Genomic DNA, 11,412 nt, shown 5'->3' with positions numbered 1-11,412 from the left:
AGCTGAAGGGGTTAACAGTATATGAATTAAACTGTGGTGGATGTGAAGGGGTTAAAAGTGGATGATTTGAAGTGTTGTGGATCTAAAGGGGTTAACAGTGGATGAATTAGATTGTAGTGGATGTGAAGGGGTTAACAGTGGGGAAATTGAACAGTTGTGGATCTGAGGGGTTAACAGTGGGTGAATGGACCTGAAGGGGTTAACAGTTGGCATTCTTTAGTTAGTCTCACATGTAGGTGTCACCCTATGATCTTCCTGGCACATTCTGGAGCCTGGAACTAACTAGTCCTGGCTATTACCGTAATACATGGTATATAGGAGCACTGCAATTCCTAGTGCTGATAGTGTGACTCCATTTCAGTGAAGTGCTGATAGCGTGACTGCAGTACATAAAATCACAGACAGCTGATACAGGTATCAGTAACATAAGTTGGGGCAGCGCCCCCTTTATTGATTTATGTTAACTTTTATAGAGAAAATATGGGGCGTTATTACTCATGCGCAGTGTATTCAAGTATTGCAAACTTAACATATGCGTCAGAGTACCTGGAAAATGTCATTGTGAGCGAGTTTACATTACTTTGTTCCTTCCAGACCATATTTCTATCACGCTCTGATCATCTAATTCAGAGAGCTGTATATATAGGTGTAGTCCCACAGGTACAGTGCAAGCAGGTAAAACCACATCACCTAGCCTTATCACTCCCCAACATCTCTTTCAGTTATCCGATAATACCTGTCTGCACCTGAACATTGCCCCTTCCATTCATCTTATAATACCTATCTGTGACCCTCCCTCCCACCATTGTCTCTCTGATAATCTACTAGAGATGAGCGAACCTTGAGCATGCTCGAGTTGATCCGAACCCGAACTTTCGGCGTTTGATTAGCGGTGGCTGCTAAAGTTGGATAAAGCCCTAAGGCTATGTGGAAAACATGGATATAGTCATTGGCTGTATCCAGGTTTTCCAGACAACCTTAGAGCTTTATCCAAGTTCAGCAGCCCCAGCTAATTAAATGCCGATCGTTCGGGTTCGGATCGACTCAAACCTGGTGACAAGGCCAGCGATGTGATCTTACCTGCTTGCAGCGTACCTGTATGACTACATATATATAGGCCTCTGAATTAGAAGCTCCAGCACATTAGAGAGTCCCTGATAGGGTTAACGTATAGTTGGGACATTTCTTACCTTGGAAAACTTCTGATATGGACACTAGAAAGAATGTTTTGTCTCAAGAACTATTTCACTCTGAGACATCTTTATCAGCGTTCAAGGACATTCTCAGAGGAAAGTTGACTGTCTGTTACAGTGGGAATAATGTGAAAGTATCTTTGCAGAGAATGTATTTTTCTAACCTTTCTAACCTTTTTGATTAATAATAATGAATAACTAAATCACTAGCACCGCCTCATATATGCCTTATTAACACCTTATATTTTATCTGACTATAAAATATGATTACCATAATAAAGTTTGGCCATTATACCCAGGCTTATAATCCTGATACATTGTCTTATCTGTGTCTGTGATTTATAAGTGACGAGTTGGTAATACTGCAGGTTACTAGCTCTAATCATCAATTGGAAACCATCCATCCTGGGAGAGGATCTGGCTCCATAGAGTCAGATCAACATCAAAGTGTAACCTTATCACCGGTTTGCTCATCTCTTCTGCCTGCCCAACATTTCCAAGAGTGTTTATGCAGGGGAGTAACTACTGTATATGTGGCAGGGGTTCTCTAGTAATTTCCAGTAGAATGTAACTTTAGAAGGTTATTAGACCATTTTTGTAATTAATTCCTGGGAAAAGTGTTACAAAAGTTGATTGTTATTTTTATCAAGTCATTTGTAGTGTAATTGCGGTTGTTTCGGCAGAAATGACAACGCTGATCTGAGCCTTTGGAGGGCTGCTTTTTGACATGCTGCTTAAAGGGGTTGGCCACTTTATAGTGAAATAGTTCATTGTACAGTATTAGTAACTGTACTCACTGCACTTACTGACAGCAGCGCCCTGTGTACCTCATTGAGCTAAAATCAGACACCCCTCCTCCAGGCTATGCTGAGTCTGTCCATAAGATGGCTGACATGCAGGAGCATATGACCCTGCCCTGGCCCAGTGTCCAACACTGAGCATGTATTTGCCTACTGTAGATGGTGTGTGTGTGTGTGTGTGTGTGTGTGTGTGTGTGTGTGTGTGTGTGTGTGTGTGTGTGTGTGTGTGTGTGTGTGTGTGTGTGGTGGTGGTGGTGGTGGTGGTGGTGGTGGTGGGGGGGGGCATGTCAGCCATCTTATGGACAGACTTACCACAGAGCAGGATGGCGCAGCCTGGAGGAGGGGAGTCTGATTTTAGTTCTATGAGGTACACAGGGAGCTGCTGTCAGTATATAGACTTAAAACACTAATACTAAACACTGAACAATTTTACTATAAAGTGGCCAACCCATTTAACCCCTAGACGACCCTGGACGTAGGGTTACGTCATGGAAGTCTGTCCCCAGACGACCCATGACGTAACTCTACGTCCTGGGTGTTTCTCCCGCTATGAATTTTTTGTCCTTCTTTGTTGTATTGTACGTCTCCCGCTATGAAGCGCGCTCCGGAGCGGAGCACGCTTCATAGGAGGTGGGGGCCGGCTGCAGTGAGCATCCGGGACCTCACCGGTAATGACACGCTGCAGCGATCGCGCTGCCGCGTGTCATTAACCCCTTAAACGTCGTGATTGCGGTGCGACCGCGGCGTTTAAGTGTAAGTGACAGGGGGAGTCCCCTGTCACTTACCGATCGGGACCCCCGCAGTGTGACTGCGGGGGTCCCGATCGTTGAAACGGACCGCCGGAGATCTCTCACCTGCCTCCGTGCGGTCCGATCGGCGATCTGCTACACTGAGCCTGCACAGGCAGGCTCAATGAGCAGATCGCCGATAACATTGATCAATGCTATGCCTATGGCATAGCAATTATTAGTGTAGAAATCAAACTAGTGTATGTAAAAGTCCCCCAAAGGGACTTCAAATGTGTAAAAAAAAAAAAGTTCAAAACACTATTACACTACCCCAAAACCCCTCCCCCAATAAAAGTTGAAATCACCCCCCTTTCCTATTATATAAATAAAACATATAAAAATAAATAAATAGATAAACATATAATATACCGTAGCGTGCGTAATTGTCCGATCTATTAAAATATAACAAGCGTCATTGTGATCAGTGAACGGCGTACACGAAAAGAGGGAAAAAAATGCGCAGATTACCGATTTTATGTTACATTATATATTTAAAAAAATCAATAAAAAGTGATGAAAACGTCCGATCTTCACAAATATGGTATTAATAAAAACTAGAGATCATGGCGGAAAAAATGACACCCCATACAGCCCCATAGGTGAAAAAATAAAACTGCTACACAATAGGCCCATTTTATTAATATTTAATTGCCAAAAAAAAGGATTTCATAAAAAAAAAAATATATATATATATATATAACATTAGAGAATCTGTGTAACCTGCATATGGTTGTGTTCAGGCTGACCTATAGAATAATTGTATCATGTCGCTGTTACCATATAGTGTATTACGTAGACACAGGAACCCCCCCAAACATTACCATATTGCATTCTCTTTTTCTATTTCACCTATTTATATCTTCATAAATAATATATTTGGGATTCCATCATACATGTTATGGTAAAATGAATGACGCCATTACACAGTACAACTATTCCTGTAAAAAAACAAGCCATTACATGGCCTGTAGATAGAAAACTGAGAGTGCTAGAGCTCTTAGAAAGGGGGGAGGGAAAAACGAAAACACTAAGATCAAAATTTGCGCGGTCCACTGGGTCATTTTGGGCCTGGTCCTCAAAGGGTTAAGGAAGGCTGTATAACAGAAAAAGTTTTTTTTACTGGCAGGCACAGGTAGGGAGAGAGGCCAGAAAGGCAGAAAGAGGTGACTAGACACGGGCAAGTTGGATTATGTGCCAGCTGTTTGCTCGGCAGTCTGCTTATACGCCGGCTGCCTTAGATCTTCGTGCCACTCCACACAGATGCCTAGAAAATCTGGATCCAGTCCTGCGAAACTGGGATCAAAGGCAGCCAGCATCTCTACCTTGAAAGATCAGGAATGTTATTATTTAATTATTCGGGTGATAGCAAATATATTTTTTAATTTGAAAAACAGGAAAATGGGTGATTTAATCTTATTATGGGATGGGTTTACTTCAACAACTTTTACACTTTTGTCCCTCATGGGGACATCCATTAGCAATACCTTGATTGCTTAAAGAGATCAATGCATGTACTGGAATAATGCATTGAATCTCTACTCGATTGCTACAGCCTGCTAAAGGCAGGTAGTAGCAATCGCTGAGCAATGGCATCAACCAAAGCCTTATGGTGCGTTTACACAGAGATTTATCTGACAGATTTTAGAAGCCAAAGCCATGACTGGATTTGAAAGAGGAGAAATCTTAATCTTTCCTTTATGACCTGCTCCGTTTATAGCCTGTTCCTGGCTTTGGCTTCCAAAATCTGTCAGATAAATCTCTCTGTGTAAACACTCCTTAACAGAGGCCCCAGGCTACTTTTACAATGAATCGGCTTCCCAAGATCTGGCCACGGTGCCACCAATGACAGGAATTTATAATGTTTAAATGCGGCTGTCAACATTGATAGCTGTCAGTGGAGATTGGTCTGTGCTGCTTATTAGCTTTGGCCCTCAGCTGCTGATGTAACTGTACATTGTGGTGCAGGAAGGAATTAAAGGCTCATTCCAGGTGGAAATAAAACCCACCCTCCCTGATTCGCTACCATTCCATGGTACCTGAATCCAGCTGCTCAGCTTTTCTTAATGTCAGTTTTGGCAGAGGGAACTGCCTGTTCAGCCAATCACTGAGCATAGCCCTGCCCTCCCTGTGTAGGCACAGACACAAGGAAGTGCTGTGCAGCAAAATTGCAGAGGGTATTGGAAGGCTAGTTCAGTTTTTTTCTTTTACCTTGGCAGGACCATACTTCATTTGCATATTCTGACAGAGGCGTCAATATCTAACATATTTGTAATTCACTTCATTTAAAAAAAAAATTTTTCTGTGTGTAAGTTATAACATTGACCACTAGTTGACTCTACCCGTTGTCAATGAATGCCAATAATAACAGCACTTTTGACAGTGATCAGGAAGCAGAACATTGTATCTCTCACCCTCACTTCCTGTTTACCAGCAAGAGCTGTTATTATTAACAACGATTATCAAGTAGTGGAGCTTAAACAGTGACACCTAGTGGCCAATGTTATAACTTTGAATTACACAAAGAAAAGAACAATTTTTTTTATTAATTGAATTATAAATATATTAGATATTGATGTCAGAGTATGCAAGGTTGTTTGTAATGACCCGTACTCTTTATAGGGAAACCATCCTGGTCTCATGCTGCCTGAATCACGAGCATCATGAAACAATGAGGGAATGAGGTTCTCGGACCTTACTGACAGATTTCTCCTGTCAGTGTCTTATACTGCCTTTATTGAGGCAGCAAGAGTCTAGGAATAGGTTCTTTTAACAAAAATAATACTGTCAGACTTCCGGTTCCAGCGCGTATGGGATGGCAGCAGTGTGAGTGAGCTCCTCCACCCTCCGCTCATAATATCGCTCCCCGCTCTGACTCCTGACATTACCGGCCCTGCCGAACCACACCTCTGACTTCTCTAAGTGCCGAGGAGTCGGAGGCACCACTTCATTAAGCGGGGAACCAGTTATACACCTCCCCATAAGCCCTCCTTTATTTACCTCACAGCTCTGTCACAGGGACACCTAAGATGGCGCCGACAAGAGGTGCTGCTGCTGAGGCACACACAGAGGAAACACATACCTCACAAACCCCAGTGCCGGACCTCTGTGACACCATAATACCAGGACTAAATATGTCTTGCAAGGCCCTGGCAATTCAAGTGTCCAAGATAATATTAAATGACATAAAATCCTCTCTTGAGGCCACTATAGTTTCCTCCCTAGCAACCATACAAGGAGATATAGCAACGCATACCTCACACATTACTGAACTTCAGGAGAGAGTCAGCCTGTTAGAAGATGAAATACATTCTACAAAAATAAAACTACAACAGAATATGAATGTCACAGCTTCATTGCAAACAAAGACTGATGATCTAGAGAACCGCTCTAGGCGCAACAATTTACGTATTATAGGTTTACCTGAATCCATTCCAGCCATGCAATTACATGCTATATGTTCTCTAGAAATTCCCCAAGCCTTGGGTATCCCAGGTCACATTACTGTGGAAAGAGCTCACCGTGTGGGACCCCCACCAGCGAAACGAAAGCAAGATGCAAATCAAAAGGAACAGAAACCCAGACAAGTGATTGTCAAGTATCTGAATTATAATGATAAAAACAACATTTTACAAAGCTTTAAAAAATCTACAGTTGATGTTGCAATTCGTGGCCACAAAATCCTCATGTTTAATGACTACTCCGCAGCAGTGGTTCAAAAACGTAAAGCTTTTGCACACATTTGCTCGACATTGGTAAAAAATCAAATACGATTTGCTCTTCTTTATCCTGCCATACTGAAAGTTTTCAAATCGGATGGTTCAGCCTCTCTTTACAGTTCTCCTGAGGAAGCCATTTCTTCCCTTAAGGCTCGGTTCACACGTTGTAAGAGTGCGGCTGTATGTGCGGCTGTAATTGTGCGGCGGTATTTTTGATGGTTCGTGTGTATGCTGGGAAGTATAGGATATGCGGCTGCACAGTGCACACTATCTCTGAATCTACGGCCCTATCGTAAACGGACCCGTAAAAAATGAACAAGACCATTGTTTGCGGCTGGACATGCGGCCGTGGATTGACAGGCGGTCCGTACGGAGTACTTCAAAAATAGCCGGCAATGATGCCGAATGCCGATGCCTCTAATAGTTAATATATTAAATTAATCAAAGACATTTTATTTGTAATCAAGACACTTTCGTTGATCAATAATTTATTTCTAACGAATCCATCATTTTGCAATTAAATATACTGTTAAAAAAAATAGATATATAAATAAATGTATATTTATCTATATATTTATTTTTTGACAGTATATTGAATTGCACAATGATGGATTCGTTAGAATTAAATTATTGACCAACGAAACTGAATTTATTTCCAAGAAAATGTGTTTTATTCATTAAATATTAATTAGTACAGGAAGCTCTATAAGCCGTGAATTCATATGCCGGCAATAGAGCATTCTGTACTGATCATCACTTTACTTTAATGAAAACATCAAATGTTTCTTCTAATTATGTTATGACAATAATATTATTAGAAGAAACATTTAGAATTATATGTGCGCTCAGCTGATTGGCTGTTCGGCTGAGCGCACATATAATGAGCCGGTCCGCAGTACAGTGACTTCATTGTGCTGCGGACCAGCGAAGAGGACACATCGGGGTGAGTATAGAGCTCTCCCCACCCCCTCCCCGGCACTGCACCCCTCCCAGCAAGGAAGGGGGGGTCAGTTAACCCCTTCCTTGCTGGGATGGGTGCAGTCTGACATCAGTCTGGCCCCCCGGGGGTTAAGGGGGATGCAATACATCCTCCCTTAACCCCTTGGGGGTCAGACTGTAAGCAGCGATCTGTAAAGATGCTGCATACTGTAAGGAGCACAACACCGCTCACAATGATGGGTGTTGTGCTCCTGTTTGTGTTTTTTTTGTGTGTTTCTCCCTTTTTGTTTTTCAGATATCGGTATCCTGGGGATTACGTCGGATTCCATGGACTACGTCGATGACCAGCGGTTGTTCTTTGAATTTTTTAAATAAAATGGTCAATGAGGGGTGTGGGGGTGTTTTTATTTGAATAAAAAAAATTTTAAACTTGTGTCTTGTCTTTATTTCTTTACTTTTTAGACTTAGTAGTGGAAGCCGTCTAATAGACGGAATCCATTACTAAGTTGGGGCCTAGTGTTAGCCGGTATAAAATGGCTAACACTAACCCCCTATTATTACCCCAGTACCCAATGCCACCAGGGGTACTGGGAAGAGCCGGGTGCCAGTGGTCCCGGAGCGTCAAAATTGGCGCTCCTGGACCGGGCGGCAGCAGGCTGGTAAGATTTAGGCTGGGGAGGGCCTAAACCAATGGCTCTTCCCACCCTGGTGTTACCAGGCTGCTGTCGTTTGGTTTTTAACCCGGCTGGTTATAAAAATACCCTCTCCTACACAGACCAAAAAATATATAAATAAGGCTATCTTAAACAGCACAAATCTCCTAGAAAATTGATAGCTCACAAAAATATAATAAACAATATCAACTTTATTATTAATTCATGTGAAGTTCATAAAAGCACACATATGACTTCCAAGACATACAAACAGATTAAGCAGGTGACATAGGCAGGCCACAGAGATCACCCGGACAGGGATAAATAGTAAAAAGAAGCACGGTACAATTAATCAGCGTTCCAACCATGGAGCAGAATTACTACAAAGTGCATAGTGCCACGGATGCAATGTCCAATAAATAAATATGCAGCAGCAATCAGGGTATGTATTAAGGTGCCAGAATACTATGTATTACATGTAAACATTCTAGTGAATGAACGGCTACTACCCACATATGCACATATTGAGAGCGACAATGCCCAACCAGCTTCTCAAAGAAATTCACAAGCTAATGCCCAGTATACCTCCAGTCCGGGGACAGCGTGGTCCTCCTCCTTCCCCAACGCACGTTTCGCGTTCGCTTGATCACGGGGCGTGGCTACACTCACTACCCTCCCAGTTAATATACCCATAGGCCATGCTTCCATCATTGGACGCTTCCGTCATGCGTCCCGCGTCATCACGCCACTGACGTAGCGCCGCTCCGTCCGTCCGCCCACCCCCACGTGACAAAGTCACATGACGGTTGGGCAAACAAACATCAAGGCGACGCGTTGCCATGGTGCGACGTACGCCCGACGCACTGAGTTCAGCGTCCCATGTAAGAACAGCTGCTGGAACCCACCCAGGCATATAGCTAAAGTGAATGAGAAGCTGGTTATCATTGCCGAGTCAAGTATATAATATATATTGGGTGGACATAGTAGAAATAGGCATGTGAATTGGAAATAACCGGAGTGGATATAAAAAGTGGACATATTTTTATATATATGTATAAAATATAAAATGTGTAATATCAACTATATAGTGCAAATATTAGATATAAATATGAATTTCATAATAATAGCTACAGATATATATAGAAAAAAATATATAAATATAATATGAAAGTGTTAATGAGTGATAAATAAAAAATAATATGTATATATAAAAATACTAAATAATATCAACAAAAAAATGTGGATGTGTAAATAAAAACTATAAATATATTTAAATACATAAAGAAAAATATATATAAAAATAATTACTACAAAAATATGTGTTATATAAATATATATACAAAGCTGCAGTATACCTACTACAATATATGAAACTGCAGTCTATATATTAGTGACACGCTGACATGCTGAAAACCGAATAGCATAAATAATTTATATGTGCCTAAGTGACAAAAAATATACATAAACAAATGCCAAATATGAGAAGTGCTAAAGAATAAATAGGAATAATTCCCCCCAACCCCCCCCCCCCCCCGGCCCCCCCCCCCCCCCCCCGGCCCCCCCCCCCCCCCCCCCCACTAAACAGTGATCCAACATAACCATACCACTCCCAATGTGTCATCAATAGAGACATGAAAAACCACATATGCAGGCAGTCAAACACTTTATATTAAAATTTTCTTCTGAATTCAGGGCATCAGCTTCTCATTCGCTTCGGCGGGCAAAGAGCAATTGAGGGCAGAAAAAGCATCAACAATCTAAAAACATAATAAAAAGAAATAATATATTAAAATCATGAATATAAAAACAAACAACAAGAGTAGTACCAACATCATATGTACTACCTACGATCTACAGGAAGGGGGCAAAACTCAGGACTTCATTTAATCCTTTTGGGCGTATACAGTCAATCTTTGTAATCCATCGGGTTTCCAGTTGGGCCAATCTCTTCTTCCAATCTCCGCCTCGGTTTCCTATGTATATCTTATCTATTCCACGAATCTTCAATCCACTTGGGTCACATTGATGTGCTACCTTGAAGTGCCTTGGTATCGGTTTCAATGTAGTCAAGTCATCCTCTTCTCTGGCTCTCACAATATCATGAACGTGTTCTCTCACGCGGATCTTTAATTGTCGTGAGGTTAGTCCCACATAAATTAAGTCACAGGGGCATTTAGCATAATAAATAACCCCTTCTGATTTGCAATCAATGTGTTGAGTGATTTTAAATTTCTTGGAACCATCACTTGATGTGAATTCCTCCGCTTTCTCCACATTGGGGCATGCGACACACCTACCACATGGTGAGCAACCCCATTTGGGTCCCTTGGAGCCAAAAACATTTCTCAGTGATACCCCTCTATGATAACTGTGGACCAACTCGTCCCTCAGATTTTTCGCCCGTTGGTACGTAATTGACGGGTAGTCTCCAATCCATTTTTTTATGTTGGGGTCCGATTGCAGAATTGGCCAGTGTTTTTCAAGAGTGGATTTCATTTGGTACCACTGAGAATTAAAAGGGGTTATGAATCTCACCACATCTTGTTGGGTAGTTTTTTTCTTCTTCTTTGGGATAAGCAGTTCTTTTCTCTGTACGGATTTGGCGCGATCCAGGCCCTTCCTGACACTTCTTTTGCTATAGCCTCTTTCATAAAAACGTCTTGATAGATCATCGGCCTGTTGGAGAAAGGAGGCATTGTCAGAACAAAGTCGCCGTGCCCTTAAAAACTGGCCCACTGGAATCCCGCGCTTCGTGGGCTCAGGATGAAATGATGAAGCATGAAGCAGGGAATTTACTGAAGTACTTTTTCTGAAGAGATCAGTCTGTACATACCCGGAGTGGTCCTTCTTAATCAGGATATCCAGAAATTCCACACATTGTTGACTATGTTTCATGGTAAGTCGGATGTTTTTATTGTTATTATTCAAATCTGTCACGAATTGTCGTAAATCCTCCTCTGTACCCTGCCAAATCAAAAGGACATCGTCAATAAACCTTGTCCAAAAGTGGACCTTTTCAATATTGGCGACTGGATGTGTCAAAAAAATGTCTCTTTCCCACAGCCCCAGGAACAAATTTGCGTATGAGGGCGCACAAGCCGCCCCCATCGCAGTTCCCTGGAGCTGTAGGTACAGTGTTTCTTTGAAGATGAAAAAATTGTGTGTTAATATGAACTCTAAAGAGCTCAACAGGAATTCCACCATTTTGGGATCAATGGCGCTCATTCTCAAAAAATATTCAGCTGCCTCTAGACCATCTTTGTGCGATATGGAGGTATATAATGCCTCCACATCACATGTCACTAGCCACATATCTTTCTCAA

This window comes from Dendropsophus ebraccatus, chromosome 4, assembly GCF_027789765.1.
Source record: "Dendropsophus ebraccatus isolate aDenEbr1 chromosome 4, aDenEbr1.pat, whole genome shotgun sequence".
Classification (NCBI taxonomy): Eukaryota; Metazoa; Chordata; class Amphibia; order Anura; family Hylidae; genus Dendropsophus; species Dendropsophus ebraccatus.
The sequence above is the reverse complement of the archived record's forward strand: the minus strand, read 5'-3'. Positions refer to the sequence as shown.